The sequence below is a fragment of the Schistocerca gregaria genome, chromosome 8 (assembly GCF_023897955.1).
Source record: "Schistocerca gregaria isolate iqSchGreg1 chromosome 8, iqSchGreg1.2, whole genome shotgun sequence".
NCBI lineage: Eukaryota > Metazoa > Arthropoda > Insecta > Orthoptera > Acrididae > Schistocerca > Schistocerca gregaria.
The window spans coordinates 438,294,575-438,312,516 of record NC_064927.1 but is presented as its reverse complement, the minus strand read 5'-3'; the positions used below and the strand labels follow the sequence as shown (position 1 = coordinate 438,312,516).

The following is a 17,942-nucleotide window of genomic DNA, read 5'->3' as shown; positions in this document are numbered from 1 at the left end:
AAAATTAAATATGATGTGTATAAACAATAGAAATAACACTCTCAGGTTCCAGTGTCAGTGGAAAAATACTGAACTTAATCTCAGTGTTGAAATACCCAACAGTAAACGTAAGAAGTGACATTAAAATTAAATGAACGCATGAAACGTGGTTTGGAAATAAAATGGAAAACACTGAATAGTCCCCATACGAAATTCTAGTTTGACGATTTCCGGAAAAGTGCTCGATTCTTTGGGGCTCTTACGAAGAATATCTGACGAAATACATGAAAGTTATCCAGTAACGCTCCACCAGATCCGCAGTTTCGTTATAACCAAGATAAAATGTGTAACAATGACCTTAAGAGTGCTTAAATTGAGATTTGAAGGTGAGTGCAACGGAAACTCTCAGAGAACATAAAGCCGAATTGTTAGAAATATGCGCCCTAACGGTAGTGTTCTCGCTTCCCACACCCGGGTTCCCGGGTTCGATTCCCGGCGGGGTCAGGGATTTTCTCTGCCTCGTGATGGCTGCGTGTTGTGTGACGTCCTTAGGTTAGTTAGGTTCAAGTAGTTCTAAGTTCTAGGGGACTGATGACCATACCTGTTAAGTCCTATAGTGCTGAGAGCCATGGGATTAAAACTAAGGCAGTGAGCTACCACCTACGTCATCTGAACAAGCGCTGAGTCAAACCTTCAGTTCCTCTGGATATCCTACCCTTAATTTCGGTTTCTTTGGCAAAAAGACGTAACCACTCAGGCGATACCATGATGCCTAAGCGCAGGAACCAGCTATTCGAGGCAATCTGTGTGATTCTATAGTCTTGATATTCCTTCCTAACTTTGATTGTTATCTCACAAACAAATACGACAGATCCCTATGCACACATAATCTCTCTCTCTCTCTCTCTCTCTCTCTCTCTCTCTCTCTATCTCTCTGTCCAGCCGATTCTAGGCTCTTCAGTCCGGAACCGCTCTGCTGCTACGGTCGCAGGTTCGAATCCTGCCTCGGGTATGGATGTGTGTACTGTCCTTAGGTCAGTTAGGTTTAAGTAGTTTAAGCCCAGGGGACTGATGACCTCAAATGTTGAGACCCATAGTGCTTAGAGCCGTTTGAACCATTCTCTCTCTCTCTCTCTCTCTCTCTCTCTCTCACACACACACACACACACACACACACACACACACACACACACACATGCACAGGATGAACACAAACTGCACCGACAAATGTTTACAGGTTATTCGGGTTATTTTGTGAGTATGTTGGTGTAAGGGACCCGTGGTCTCCTATGAATCGTTAATGAGTGATAACGTCGACGCTTGAACTGTCATGCAGATAATTTCGGTGAATTACAGATACGAAGATACGCGGTGGTTAGAAATTAAACGAAATGCGACATTTCTGTAAATAGCCGTCGGAGACCACTTACCTTTTATATTAAAACATCCCTGAAAACCATCTTGAATTTTGCCAGTAGAGTTCGCTTTCATGCTGCATAAACGTATCATGTACTCACTTCTCTATAACCACATGTAGTCCATTGCCCCACACAAATCTGGCAGAAGCCACCAGCCACTTACCGTCGACATCACACAGACTATCCACAGTGGCAACATCAAAGTCGTGTATGTAATAAATGACGACATGGCGAACTACACCTTACTGACATGAATCTCCTTGTCATTATTGTTATGATGATACTACCTACCGCATAACAGATACAGGGGTTGGAAAATGTACGAAAATACCGCGAGAAATGGATAGTTGAAGAGTAATGCAAATGATAGGCCAGCCTGCAGGATGCGCTGTTGTATTTGACCACGGATGGCACCTGTGAAGTGTCCTCAATACGTTGCAAGGGTTCTACGTTGTTGTGAGTGCAGTATGCCGGAGCTAAGTGATTTCGAATGTGGCCGAATTGTTCGTGCTCATTCTGCTGCTTCTGTAATTAATTGTTTGGTGTTCCAAGAGGCACTGTACCGAAGATTTGTGCCGCAGACAGGAAAAGCTGAAAAAACATCATCCGCGAAGTCACAACGTGGATGAAAGTCTTTGTTCGTGACACAATCATTGAAGAGGATTGCGACGAAAAAGAAGAGATTGATTGCTGTAAAAGTCACAGCAAAACTGAATGTCGCACTCGGAACACTGCCAGCGCGGAAAAAAAAAATGTGGAAGGAGCTCTATAATCTGAGAACTGCAGGCCGACATGCAATTCCAAAATAACATATCAACGATGCAGATTAATTAGGTTTAAGTAGTTTTAAGTTCTAGGTGACTGATGGCCTCAGCTGTGTTAACTACCATAGTGCTCAGAGCCATTTGAACCATTTGAAATCAATGAGGGACAAACAACGTATGTATCCGTTAGGTCAGTGTGGTGAAATTTGTCGTTAATGGGCTATGGCCGCTGACTGGTTTGATGCCACTGGCCACGAATCCCTCTCAAACCTCTTCATCTCAGTGTAGCACTTGCAACCCACGTCCTCAACTATTTTCTGTATACATTCCAATCTCTGTCTTCGTCTACAGCTCCCTCTAATACGATGGAAGTCATTCCCTGATACTTTACAGACGTCCTATTATTCTGTACCTTCTTCTTCTCAGTGTCTTCCATATATTTCTTTCCTCTCCGATTATGCGCAGAATCTCTTCATTTCTTGCCTTATCAGTCCATATAATTTTCATCATTGGACCATAGACGACCGAAAAATCGTGACGTAGTGAGATGAGATCCGATTTTAGTAGGTAAGAGCTGATCGTAATGTTCGAGTGTGGCATAGACCACAAGACGCCAAGGACCCATGTTGTCAATGAGGGACTGTGCACACAGATGTTGGCTCCATAGTGCTGTAGACTGCGTTTACATGGCATGAACTTAGTCCTGTGGTCCAACTGAACCGATCATTGGCAGGAAGTGGTTAAGTTCGGGCACTTGGAGACCATTTCCAGACATTCATGGGTTTAATCGTCGGAAAGAACGAGGGAAGCAGTGAATGACACTTGGCCACAATTGTTCGCGACTGGTTTGTAAACATTTCGGACAATACGGCTAATGATTTATTCACCCAGATCGCCCGACATACGTCCCACCAACAGTTAAGGGAAATGATCGAGAGGTCAAAAAAATGGTTCAATGGCTTTGAGCACTATGGGACTTAACATCTGAGGTCATCAGTCCCCTAGAACTTAGAACTTATTAAACCTAACTAACCTAAGGACATCACACACAGCCATGCCCGAGGCAGGATTTGAACCTGCGACCGTAACGGTCGCGAGGTCCCAGACTGAAGGGCCCAGAAGCTCTCGGCCACCCCGGCCGGCGATCGAGAGGTCAGTTCGTGCGCAAAATCTTGCACTGATAATTATGGACGGCTATAGAAGCAGCATGGGTCAGTATTTCTGCAGAGGACTTCCAACGACTTGTAGAATCCGTGTCATTTCGACCTGTCACACTATGCCAGGCAAAAGGAGGACCGACACGACATTATGAGGTAACCCATGACGTTGGTCACATCAGTGTATGTATGTCGTTCATTCAAGTGTAGGGTGTTCATACCTCCTCTTACCAGCTCGACACCTCGCCCCCTCGCCTCCTCCGCTACCCTCACCGCTCATTTCACAAAATGTACGACATAGTTCTGGCGAAAAGTCTTGCAGACGTGCGTGGAAATACACGAGCAAATAACGAAGCCCGATGCCCTTAAAGATCTGGAGGAATCGCATCTGTCAACCCAGCGGTATGTTTCCAGGAAGAGTTGGCTTCGCGGACCCGCCCCCCCCCCCTCCCACTTCCCCCACCCCCACCTCACCACCCACCCCCCTCGTTTGAGCCACGGCTTCCTGGAGGGGAGTTGCGGCGGTATATAGAGCGTCCCGACGCCGGCTGCGGCTGTCGACGCACCACGTCGTCACCAGCACCGCTCACCTCTTACCATGAAGCTCGCTCTCGCTTTCTGTGCCGCTTTCCTTCTCGTCGTCCTGGTTCAGGCCGAACAGGGTGAGTCCTACACTTGACGTTTTATTTTATTTTATTCGTCGGATTCCCTAGGACCACATCCTTTATTGTATGATAATATGATAGCGAGACAAACGCTCGTAGCAGCTACTTCTGTAAGATATCTGGGAGTATGAGTGCGGAACGATTTGAAGTGGAATGATCACATAAAATTAATTGTTGGTAAGGCGGGTGCCAGGTTGAGATTCATTGGGAGAGTCCTTAGAAAGTGTAGTCCATCAACAAAGGAGGTGGCTTACAAAACACTCGTTCGACCTATACTTGAGTGTTGCTCATCAGTGTGGGATCCTTACCAGGTCGGGTTGACAGAGGAGATAGAGAAGATGCAAAGAAGAGCGGCACGTTTCGTCACAGGGTTATCTGGTAAGCGTGACAGCGTTACGGAGATGTTTAGCAAACTCAAGTGGCAGACTCTGCAAGAGAGGCGCTCTGCATAGCGATATAGCTTGCTGCTCAGGTCTCGAGAGGGTGCGGTTCTGGATGAGGTATCGAATGTATTGCTCCCCCCTACTTATACCTCCCGAAGAGATCACGAATGTAAAATTAGAGAGATTCGAGCGAGCACGGAGGCTTTCCGGTAGTCGTTCTTTCCGCAAACCATACGCGACTGGAACAGGAAAGGGAGGTAATGACAGTGGCACGTAAAGTGCCCTCTGCCACACACCGTTGGGTGGCTTGCGGAGTATAAATGTAGATGTAGATATAGATGTAGGAGCAAATATCCCAGGTCATGCAATGTGTCCGTGTATTAATATTAAATTACAACATAAGATTAGTAACAGAAAAAAAATGTTGATCAACACAAAAAAGACAAGCACAAGTTTATTTAAATGCAATCAACAATGTAACACAGCAGTTAGCTTAATTTTTCAACGAACTCCTCGATGGAATACAATGAGTAACACACAACGAAACTCTTCAGTTTCAATTCGAAAGTGCGTGGATCACTCTAAGATATTTGAATTATTATAGTAGCTGGATGGAAATGGATGCACCAGTATACTGCACATACCTGTACGTTCTGCACAAGAGTCAAGGAAGTGCGATCCAATTGCAGATTGGGTATTTGCCTAGCATTAACTGAGTGAAAGCTGCTAATTCTTGCAGTAAGCTGATATTGTAACAAGAAACGAGAGGCCAATGTCAGAATACCCAGACTATTGAACAGGGGTCCACAAGAGGTTCGCGAACTTACACCAATTATTGCCCGAACTTCCCATTTCTGAGTCAAAAACATCCTTTGAGAACGGAGGAATTACCCCAAAATACCTAATACCATGCGTCAAAAGCGAATGAAAATAAGCAACGTAGAGTATTTTTCGTGTCGAACTACAATACTGGCCATTGAAATTGCTATACCACGAAGAAATACAGATGATAAACGGGTACTCATTGGACACATATATTATACTAGAATTGACATGTGATTACATTCTCACTCAATTTGAGTGCATAGATCCTGAGAAATCAGTACCCACAACAACAACCCCTAGCCGTAATAACGGCCTTGATACGCCTTGGCATTGAGTCAAACAGAGATTGGATGGCGTGTACAAGTACAGCTACCCACGCAGCTTCAACACGATACCACAGTTCATCAAGAGTAGTGACTGGCGTATTGTGACGAGCCATTTGCTCGGCCACCATTGACCAGACGTTTTCAATTGGTGAGAGATCTGGAGAAAGTGCTGGCCAGGGCAGCACTCGAACATTTTCTGTATCCAGAAAGGCCCGTACAGGACCTGCAACATGAGGTCGTGCATTATCCTGCTGAAATGTAGTGTTTCGCAGCGATCGAATAAAGGGTAGAGCCACAGGTCGTAACACATCTGAAATGTAAGGTCCACTGTTGAAAGTGCAGTCAATGTGAACAAGAGGTGACCGAGACGTGTAACCAGTGACACCCCATACCATCACACTTGGTGATACGCCGGTATAGCGATGACGAATACACGCGTCCAATGTGCGTTCACCACGATGTCGCCAAACACGGATGCGACCATCATGATGCTGTAAACAGAACCTGGATTCATCCGAAAAAATTACGTTTTCCCATTCGTCCACCCAGGTTCGTCGTTGAGTACACCATCGCAGGGGCTCCTGTCTGTCATGCAGCGTCAAAGGTAACTGCAGCCATGGTCACCGAGCTAATAGTCCACCCTGCTGCAAACGTCGTCAAACTGTTAGTGCAGATGGTTGTTGTCTTGCAAACGTCCCCATCTGTTGACTCAGGGATCGAGACGTGGTTGCACGAGCCGTTACAGCCATGGGGATAAGATGCCTGTCATCTCATCTGCTAGTGATACGAGGCCGGTGGGATCCAGCACGGCGTTCCGTATTACCCTTCTGAACCCATCGATTCCATATTCTGCTAATAGTCAATTGATCTGGACCAACACGAGCAGCAATGTCGAGATAGGAGAAACCGCAATCGCGATAGGCTACAATCCGACCTTTATCAAAGTCGGAAACGTGATGGTACGCATTTCTTCTCCTTACACGAGGCATCCCAACAACGTTTCACCAGGAAACGCTGGTCAACTGCTGTTTGTGTATGAGAAATCGGTTTGAAACTTTCCTCATGTCAGCACGTTGTAGCTGTCGCCACCGGTGCCAACCTTGTGTGAATGCTCTGAAAAGTTAATCATTTGCATGTCACAACCTCTTCTTCCTGTCGGTTAAATTTCGCGTCTGTAGCACGTCATCTTCGTGGTGTAGCAATTTTAATGGCCAGTAGTGTATCACTTGCTTCAGATGCCGTTCGAATAGTAAAAATGGCAGCATTAACTCTTTGAACAAGATCCCGAAAGTGGTTTTTCCATGATAGTTTACTATATGAACACCTAGAAATTAGAACTATTCAGTTTCACTAATCATATGCCCATTCTGTTCTCACACATAAGGGCAGAGTCCAAGACTGGTGCAAATCAGAGGCCTCCCTCAGGGCCGCGTACTTCAGCTTAATGTAAAGGGTTTCACCAATAGGAACAGGACTTAAACTGGACTGTTGCTTCAGTTGTTGTGGTCTTCAGCCCGGAGACTGATTCGATACTGCTCTGTCCGCAACTCTGTCCTGTGAAAGTCCCTACATTTCAGAACAACTACTCCTACCCATATCCACCTATCTACTATATTTGTGCATTGGTCTCCCTCTGTAATTTTACCTCCGCCGTTGCCATTTTAAACATTCCTTGATGTCTTCACGACGTGTTCTATCAAACTTGTCTTTTTTTCGTTGTGCAGCTAACTGTTTCGTCCCTGATTCTAAACTATATTTATTACTTACAGATATGTGTTGTCTGGTCTTTCGTGTCTGCCTAGTAAGCAGGAGACCCGATTTCGAAACCCGGTCCGGCGCAAATTTTCAAACTTTCCGGGGATTTAAATCAGTTTCTCACTCGCAGTCAATGTCTGTAATTACTTTGTGTCTTAATTTATTACTTACTCCATAACACTGCGTTTCATAGGATAGTTTTCAGCCCCTTCACTTGTTCAACTGGGAACATGCTTTAGATTTGCACCTGACGTTTCCTTGTTCCACCAGAAAGTACCACGGGTAACCTGAAATGACGTTATAAACATCTTATCCTTTTTCTGGAACCATTTCGGTCAATATTATAAGAGCTATCCGCTACCCAGGTCATGACATCTTTAAGTTTCTATTCTGGTGCACTTTTTGTGTGCAACACAGCCGAAATTTTCAGATTGCCTTATAATGCGATAGTTATATGGTTACCAGGGTTACACACCTTAAATTTCAGTGCAACCTATTTGCAAAATGCTATTTGTGTTCCACCGTGCTATACGGGGACTGGAAATTGTTCGTGAGTGAGAACGGGAGTGTGGGCGTTGTAGTTGTCTTTAAGTATCACTAGGTTTTCATGACAGTGGTCCTTGCTGATTACTTTTACGTCTACTTTCGTTACTATGGATGTGCGATGTTGCTTCAAAACGTGTTTAGTCTGATGAGAACGATTTGTACACTACGACCATCTCGTAATATGCTTTTTATATATCGTTTTAAATATACTGAACACATATTTCGTATTCGCAGACATTATGAGGTAGATGTCTACTAATGTTAAATTGTTATCCGAATATTATACATTTTTGTGCCCCTTAACACTATTGAAGTCTTCCTCTTCGTCCATAACCTATGTTTTTCTTAATTCTTCCTTACACCACTAAGCGTATCTGCGAGGGCTGGTGCCGTAAGGGCGGATCATCAACAGTGAATATCCCCTCGCATTGTTTCATGACCGAGCCCGAACCTGGCACGTAGCGATAGTCTGTACTCTATACGACCCTTAGATTTTTTCTTTCTTCCGCTAACTGTAAGTTCGTTAAGCTTTTGGAAGTCAGCCTCAATATTCTGAAAGCACACATAAAACATTACCGATAATCAGGGTCTGTTTCAGGCCGCGTCAACAGAAATCGTTCCTTGGAGTGTCAAACTGACAGGAGCGGCAGATGGGGGTTATCAAAGATTAAGTCGCTTGTGTGTAAAAATATTACCGGAGCGATCCTGCTGTTAATTGCTGCAGTCAGTTTATTCTCTCTAACAATTGGTATAGAATCACGTCACATACGCTCTATTCCTGCAAGTAAACAGGATACACCTACTAACGAGTTATTTAAAACCATACTTGTGGTTACTACCTGCCTTTTGAAAGATATATACACTAATGGGCGTCAAAATTGCTACACCGAGAAGAAATGCAGATGATAAACGGGAATTCATTGGATAAATGTATTATACTAGAACTGACATGTACATTTTCACGCAATTTGGGTGCATAGATCTTGAGATAACAGTACCCAGAACAACCACCTGTGGCCGTAATAACGGCCTTGATATCCCTGGGCTTTGAGTCAAACAGAGCTTGGATGGCGCGTACAGGTACAGCTGCCCATGCAGCTTCAACACGATAACACAGTTCATACAGAGGAGTGACTAGCGTTTTGTGACGAGCCAGTTCCTCGGCCACCATTGACCAGACGTTTTCAATTGGTGAGAGATCTGCAGAATGTGCTGGCCACGGCAGCAGTCGAACATGTTTTTGTATCCAGAAAGACCCGTACAGGACCTTCAACATGCGGGAGTGCATTATCCTGCTGAAATGTAGGATTTCGCTGGGATCGAATGATGGGTAGAGCCATGGGTCGTTGTGGTTCTTGTTGTGGTGGTCTTCAGTCCTGAGACTGGTTTGATGCAGCTCTCAATGCTACTCTATCCTGTGCAAGCTTCTTCATCTCCCAGTACTGAAGCTGCTTAGTGTATTCATCTCTTGGTCTCCCTCTACGATTTTTACCCTCCACGCTGCCCTCCAATGCTAAATTTGTGATCCCTTGATGCCTCAAAACATGTCCTACCAACCGGTTCCTTCTTTTTGTCAAGTTGTGCCACAAACTCCTCTTCTCCCCAATTCTATTCAATACCTCCTCATTAATTATGTGATCTACCGATCTAATCTTCAGCATTCTTCTGCAGCACCAAATTTCGAAAGCTTCTATTCTCTTCTTCTCCAAACTATTCATCATCCATGTTTCACTTCCATACATGGCTACACTCCATACAAACACTTTCAGAAACGACTTCCTGACACTTAAATCTACACTCGATGTTAACAAATTTCTCTTATTCAGAAACGCTTTCCCTGCCATTGCCAGTCTACATTTTATATCCCCTCTACTTCGACCATCATCAGTTATTTTACTCCCTAAATAGCAAAACTCCTTTATTAATTTAAGTGTCTCATTTCCTAATCTAATTCCCTCAGCATCACCCGATTTAATTTGACTACATTCCATTATCCTTGTTTTGCTTTTGTTGATGTTCATCTTGTACCCTCCTTTCAAGACACTGTCCATTCCGTTCAGCTGCTCCTCCAGGTCCTTTGCTGTCTCTGACAGAATTACAATGTCATCGGCGAACCTCAAAGTTTTTATTTCTTCTCCATGGATTTTAATACCTACTCCGAATTTTTCTTTTGTTTCCATCACTGCTTGCTCAATATAGAGATCGAATAGCATCTGGGAGAGGCTACAACCCTGTCCCACTCCCTTCCCAACCACTGCTTCCCTTTCATGTCCCTCGACTGCCATCTGGTTTCTGTACAAACTGTAAATAGCCTTTCACTCCTCTGCTACCTTTAGAATTTGAAAGAGAGTATTCCAGTCAACATTGTCAAAAGCTTTCTCTAAGTCTACAAATGCTACAATGGTAAGTTTGCCTTTCCGTAATCTTTCTTCTAAGATAAGTCGTAGGGTCAGTATTTCTAACACGTGTTCCAACATTTCTACGGAATTCAAACCGATCTTCCCCAAGGTCGGCTTCTACTAGTTTTTCCATACGTCTGTAAAGAATTCGTGTTAGTGTTTTGCAGCTGTGGCTTATTAAACTGATTGTTCGGTAATTTTCACATCTGTGAACAGTTGCTTTCTTTGGGGTTGGAATTATTTTGTTCTTCTTGAAATCTGAGGATATTTCGCCTGTTTCATACATCTTGCTCACCAGATGATAGAGTTTAGGATTGGCTCTCCCAAGGCTTTCAGTAGTTCTAATGGAATGTTGTCTACTCCTGGGGCCTTGTTTCGACTTAGATCTTTCAGTGCTCTGTCAAACTCTTCACGCAGTATCATATCTCCCATTTCATCTTCATCTACGTCCTCTTCCATTTCCATAATATTGTCCTCAAGTACATCGCCCTTGTATAGACCCTCTATATACTCCTTCCACCTTTCTGCTTTCCCTTCTTGGCTTAGAACTGGGTTTCCATCTGAGCTCTTGATAGTCATACAAGTGATTCTCTTATCTCCAAAGGTCTCTTTAATTTTCCTGTAGGCGGTATCTATCTTACCACTAGTGAGATAAGACTCTACATCCTCACATTTGTCCTCTAGCCATCCCTGCTTAGCCATTTTGCACTTCCTGTCGATCTCATTTTTGAGATTGTATTCCTTTTTGCCTGCTTCATTTAGTGCATTTTTATATTTTCTCCTTTCATCAACTAAGTTCAGGCCGGCCGCGGTGGTCTCGCGGTTCTAGGCGCGCAGTCCGAAACCGTGCGACTGCTACGGTCGCAGGTTCGAATCCTGCCTCGGGCATGGATGTGTGTGATGTCCTTAGGTTAGTTAGGTTTAAGTAGTTCTAAGTTCTAGGGGACTGATGACCACAGCAGTTGAGTCCCATAGCGCTCAGAGCCATTTGAACCATTTTTGAACTAAATTCAGTATTTCTTCTGTTACCCACGGATTTCCAATAGCCCTCGTCTTTTTACCTACTTGATCCTCTGCTGCCTTCACTACTTCATCCCTCAAAGCTTCAGATTCTTCTTCTACTGTATTTCTTTCCCCCATTCCTGGGAGTATAGACATTTACTTACAAATTAGTTGCCATATGGAATGGATAGCCCAGCTGTGATTCACAACCTAAGATGAAACGTATTTTGATTTTTTCCAGAATGTACACCTGGCCAGACAAAGAAACAAGACTGCAACACATGCACTTGCACCCCCACTGGAGTCTGGGCCTGCACACGCAAGGGCTGCCAGCCCGTTAAGAGACGTGAGTTTGCGCCCTCTTTTTGTTTGACACTTCGCTTCGAAATGCAATGCATTTAGTGCTACGACATTTAATGCCTTTATATAACACACAAATTTTCTGCAGAGCTTCAGCTGTCAGGTTGGAAGCTGAACCCCGAGTGTTACTTGTACTGTACTCTTGTACCTCTTCTTTACATCTTATCTACTATCCCTTGTATTATTTTTAATTCTATCACAGTAGAATTTTAGACTCATAAGTGCCTCCGGGTGTTCAAGTCGCTGCATAAATTAAATATGTTCGCTACTTTAAGAGCCCCGACATTGTTCTCAAGAGATAGTGAATAAAATTTCACATAGAAATCTGTGGTGATTTATCGTTGCAGAGATTTTCTGTGAGCCGGGCACGTCGTGCAGGGTCAAATGCCAGACGTGTCCCTGACAGGAGGACGGGAAACAGTCAGCCTTATCCTTCAAAGCCTGTCCTTACGACTAAAGACAAAAGGTAAATTTATACAGGCTGTTAGCCATATTTAACTGAGTTACACCCTGTTACTTATAATCCCTCTTGATTTGCAAAAGTGTTTATTCACATGACCGGTTTCGGTTTCTCTAGAACCATCTTCAGATCTACAATTTCGGTTACTCCTGTAATTGTAGATCTGAAGATGGTTCTAGAGGAACCGAAACCGGTCATGTGAATGAACATTCTTGCAATCAAGACGGATTATAAGTAACATTATAGAAAAATCGATTGCGGTATCCCTGCAGACATTATGTCTGTTTATGCTCAATTACATCCCTTACATATCAAAATTTTTATGAAAAGTTCTGGAATTTGTCAGTTTCTGTCTGATTTTTACCCTTGGGATCGCATTCAATATATGACACCTTCTTTTACACCTTCACACTTGTCATGAGATAAGGATTTGAACAACAGAAATTATTTAATGACACTAACCGGTAGCAGGTATCGGTTTCATATGATGCAGACTGGTTCGAAAACGTTTCAGACGAAATTTTATAGCATTCTGCTTCAAATGTTTACTACTGTAATAGAGTTAGATGGAACCACCACAGAACCTTAGCGTTCATTCTCATGTAATTTCCGAAACAGCCCGTAAAATATTTGTTAATTTTGATAAACAATGGCAATAGGTACTCTAAGGGCCAATGTGTCACACGACGGACATCGAGTAGACAGGCTAGATTTTCCTACACCCTTTATCAGCCTTCAGCACTTTGCTCAGACATTCCACAACTCGATCAGAAAGTCTAGAATTGAATATTACTGTTGCCTCAGTCCTGTTTCTGTTGTGCTTTGATGAAAATCTCGCTGTCGCTGAAAAAGACTAATGGAGGCGTCATGGTAGGAAGGATACGTGGTTTCAATGAAAGAATCACAGAAAAACTTTGGGAACGCTCGGTGTCGTAAACTGACATGCGCCTAGGAGAGCGGTATGCTGACTTCATGCCTCTCTATATCCGCATCCAGTGACGCCTTTGCGCTGAGGATGACATGGCGGCCAGTCGGTACCGTTGAGCCTTCATGGCCTGTTCGGATGGAGTTTAGTTTAGTGTGGGAATGGTGGCTACAGCAGTTGTAGAATGCAAGTTTAACTTCTTAACTACAGTTCAGTGCACAAACTAAACAATGTTCTCTGAACTAAGTCGTTAGAAAACTAATCATTTGTCTTGATGTACTATTAGAAAAATAGTTCCAAACTAACCGTACTCAGTAAATCTCTAGAAAAGCGGTCTTTGTCCACACACGATAATTCTATTCACTTTTTTGTTTCTACTGAAGATAACCACTGTCTGCCTATCGGGCAATGTTTCTATCTCACTTGCATCAACAGGGGGCGTGATTCTCGCGGGCAGCAAGATTGGTTTGCGCGCAGCGATGTTCCTGGTGCGATCGGATGTCGACGGTGCTTCTGGTACCTACTGTCACAAACTCTTCTTGTATGGTATCTCAGTTTCCAAGCCTTTTAACTGGGTTGGCAACAGAGACTTCGATAGTCCCCAAAGAAAGATAGCGCAAAGTTTCGTCGCGTAATCATAAAGATCACAAACCTTGCCATCCATTATCGTGCTTGCCGTTCAATGATTTAGAACAGCACTCTGTAATTATATCTCTAAGGAGGTGCACCATTTTTGCAATCAAATAACTGTCTTGGGGCTAAGAAATGGTCGATAATTTAAGCAGATCAAAACAAGCAGTTCGTTTCTTTCGTTCTTCAATGAAGTGGAAGAGCTCAAAATAATGATCGTTGTTTGCTGTCGGAAAGATGATGTCTTCAATTCCTTCAATTCCTTCTGGCTTTATTTTTTTCTGTGGCATAAGGAGTGGCAAAGTGGGGTTCCTTAAGCCTCGTGAGATCAAATGAGAAACTACTTGATCAGGAGCGAAACTGACACGCAAATCTTCGAAATGACATCAAAAATAAAGTCTGGCACATGCTGAGAGCCGCAAGACAACTGTTAATTTTAGAAATGATTCAAAAGCCAAGATAGCTTAAATATTGTTTACTGGATAACCGGTTTCAACACACTAAAGGTGCTATCATCGAATCTCAATGTAGATTAGCATTTATAAACTTTTCGATATAACGATACATGAGGCGGACCAGCTGATATAAAATCATTGTCACAAAAGTTTACATCAACTGATCTGCCTCAAGTATCGTTATATCCAAATGCTTTATAAATGTTAATCTACATTCATATCTGATGATGGAGCCTTTAGTGTGGTGAAACCGGTTATCCAGTAAACAGTATTTAAACGATCTTTTCTTTTGAACCATTTAAAACAGAGTTCAAAAATGGTTCAAATGGCTCTGACCACTATGAGACTTAATTTCTGAGGTCATCAGCCCCCTAGAACTTAAAACTACTTAAACCTAACTAACGTAAGGGCATCACACATATCCATGCCCGAGGCAGGATTCGAACCTGCGACCGTACCGGTCGCGCGGTTCCAGACTGTAGCGCCTAGAAACGCTCTGCCACCCCAGCCGGCTAAAACAGAGTGATCGCTACGCTACGCACTATGTGCTCACCGCAAAACTGTTTGTTTATTTTTCCAGTGCATTGAAGGATATTCGCGGGAACGAGTCCATGTAGCAAGTAAATATTCCCTGTCGATCGGTTGGACGCAGTCATACTTCTCACGTTGATTATTATTGTCAACGAAACGCAAGAATCCTTGGTTCGGCTATCCCATCCTTGGGATGAGACAGGCCCTTTCTTCCAGGGCTGTTAGACCTGTGAGGTACTCAGAGAAGCTTCTTTCTATGAAGTTTGGAGCACCTGAGAGAGTTAGAAAGTGGCTCTATAGTTGGTTTCTATTTCGATATCTGCTCCTAATCTGCTTGTTTCTTCGTCAACACTATATGGACCAAATATTTTCCTTATTAATTTTCCTTCTCTCTTTTGAGTTTCTTCAGTGTTTCTGTTTCCGATTAAAATTAGTGTTATAACCCCATACAGACACTATGGTTTCATGCCTGTTTTGTAGTGTGACATTTTTGTGTATTTTGAGCAGCATTTTTGCCGTAGAGATCTTTTTAAGTTTGTAAACTGTTTTGTGACAATTGATATTGTAATCACTCTTTTCCAGGCTAGTTTCGCCTAAATATTTGAACTGAGAGATTCTCTAGGTTTTCTGGTATTCATTTTCAGTACCAGGTTGTTGCTAGAAATGTAGCTTCTTTCTTACGTTATATTGATAATTTTTACTTGTGGACCGTCTGACAGCAACTGAATAAAACACAATTTTAGTGCCATACGCTTTTGGCCATTATTATCTGCAAGGTGTCATGGGTGGCCTGGTATATGTACATATGTTAGCTATTTAATTTACATTTTTCGTCACTGTGCCTATAGGTTATAAACAGTTCTGGTGGTTGGTATTTCCTATTAAGTAGTAATGTTTTGAACTGTACTTACAGGTTGAGTGGACAATTTCTTACATATTACGCTCCTGTTGCATTTTTGGTGCTGTTCTTCTTCTTATGAACGACAATTTGCGGTTTTTTCCCCACATTCCACAGCACTATGAACTGAACCCTTGTTTCAATGCAACGTTTCGATTTCTGCTGCTGACTGTCAAATGTTTTTGCCAAAGATCGAATGTAATGTCCAAACTTTCGAGTGTTACTATTGAAGTATCTGTGATCTGTTCGTGTATGCATTTGTGTGCGTGTGTGTGTGTGTGTGTGTGTGTGTGTGTGTGTGTGTGTGTGTGTGTGTATGTTGTGTGTGTGTGTGTGTATGTATGTTTGTGCGGTATACTTTTTTGTTTGTTTTTGTTTTTTTGGGCTGTGTGTGTGTGTGTGTGTGTGTGTGTGTGTGTGTGTGTGTGTGTGTGTGTGTGTCCAGATTGTGTGGGGAAAAGTTTTTTTGTATTATGTTATCATTTCCATTGTTAGGTGTAGTAGGGAGCCTTTGCTGATGTGTGTTTGTTCATTTATCACACGTTTGTTTTGTGCTATGGCTTTCTGCCGGTGGAAGTTTTCTTGCGTTTGTATAAGATGTTTGTCATGGTTGCTTATTCTCATTGTTTTCATTTCTTGTTACATGTTTGTAGGATGATGGTTATGGCGTTTTAAATGCTCTGCAAATGTGGAATGGTTTGTTTCATACTTCCAACATCTGATGTGTTCTTTGTATCTTGTTTCAAAATTCCTGCATGTCATGCCTATGTACAAGCATAACAACTTTGACATTCAAGAATATATATTCGTAATTGTTGGAATTTGTCCCTCTTGGTAGCTGGCTGGCTTACGTACTGAGATATAACTGTCAAACTGTTCTTAGTCAGTTACGTGACAAGAATAAGACAGCTTGATTCTGTTCAGTAAAAGCGTAAGAGTGCGCTCCCCTCCCCCCCCCCCCCCCCCCCCACACACACACACACTCGTTAAATGTTATATAAGCAGGGCTCTTTACTGTGGACAGGGTGCAGGTAAACTCTTTCTAAACCCTCATAAGTCCACAGACGCAGCCCCACTTCAGTAAATCAGCTTTCAGGTTTACTGTTTCGGTATCGATCGTGGGGGTACCTACCCAATAACCCGAGCAACACACTTGAATTAACAGTTGCAGCACTGGAGCAGCTCTTGAACATGACTCTTGCAACAGAAATAACGTCTAAAATTATGGAAGCGTTTGACAGCATTCCCCAAAGCTTGAGACGTCAAGAGCATGTAACATAGGAGAGAAATATCCCAGAGTGTGAGGCTAGGCTAAATTAAAAGAATTAAGTTCACCTATACAGCTCAGCTAATGGTATCTTTCTTTCCCGTCGCAGGGATTCCTTCCGAATCCAGGCTGTTGCTGAAGAATGTCAGCAGTTAATAACACCTGTAGTGGCAGCAGCGACGTACGCCTTCTACTGTCCTCGAGAACATTTCAGCATGTATACAGCTTCCATGAAGTCCACCTGCACCGAAAACGTTTCTATTAATTTGAAATTTATCTGCGTCACTTTGTAAATAATAAAAAAATTCAAAAGTACGTACTGTGTTATCTTGTTATTTCTGACCAACATGTACATTACCTTCTTCTCAATACCTGTGATTGATTTCTTTCGAATATTACAGAAATGTTGAATTTTGCAGTTCACGGAACGAGAAAAGCACAATTTCAGCGAGTCACAAATGGAACATGTCACCGCATGCAAATAACTGTAATAATTTGTAGGGATATGAAATGGAACGATCACAGAAGTTCAGTCGAAGGTAAATCAGATGTCAGGTTACGGGTCGTCGGTAGAACACTGGAAAAGTGCAAAGGAGTTGGTCTAAGTGTACAGTTATTTTTGAGAGACAGGGATAGCTATTTTTCTGAACATCGATGCACTCGACCGGGATTTAGAATTAACAGGGAACCCTGATTTAAATTATGCTCACCGGAAACGCTTTTTGATCGAACCTGATTACATATGGAGTGGTTTAAATTTTCTGAACGTAACACAATCTTACAACTATATTATTGCATTTCGTTGCCTTTTCTATTACTCACTTCACGAGGAGCTGTTGTTCAAAGGAGGAGAGGAACTGACTTCAAATAGAATTAATCTTCAGAAATCGATTTTATAAATTCACAATATTTATTATTGGTCATGATAAGGCACATTGTTTGGAAAAGATACCAAGGAACAGGTAAAATACAGGGCGTTTCAAAAATATATGTATTACAAAGTATTATTTTGTCCAAACTATCGATCACTGCCCCTCGGCTCGGCTATTGGAGAAACGAATACATAGTCTAGTTTATATTAATAGCCGCCAGAACTCAACTGTCTTTTGTTTTGCTTGGTAACCGCCATATGTTTAAAATGGCGACTCCACAGCAGATATCATTTCGTGTTCTCCATTTTGCGAAGTACAATTCCGT

The 17,942-nt window shown here is 42.7% G+C and overlaps 1 long non-coding RNA gene across 1 annotated transcript; it reads left to right on the top strand.

The window, feature by feature from the left end:
- The first annotated feature begins 3,874 nt into the window (after positions 1–3,874).
- Positions 3,875–17,060, top strand: LOC126284305 (uncharacterized). The gene is made up of 4 exons (XR_007551467.1): positions 3,875–3,980; positions 11,461–11,565; positions 11,927–12,045; positions 16,855–17,060. It is a non-coding gene; the product is annotated as an uncharacterized LOC126284305 (long non-coding RNA).
- Positions 17,061–17,942: the final 882 nt, after the last annotated feature.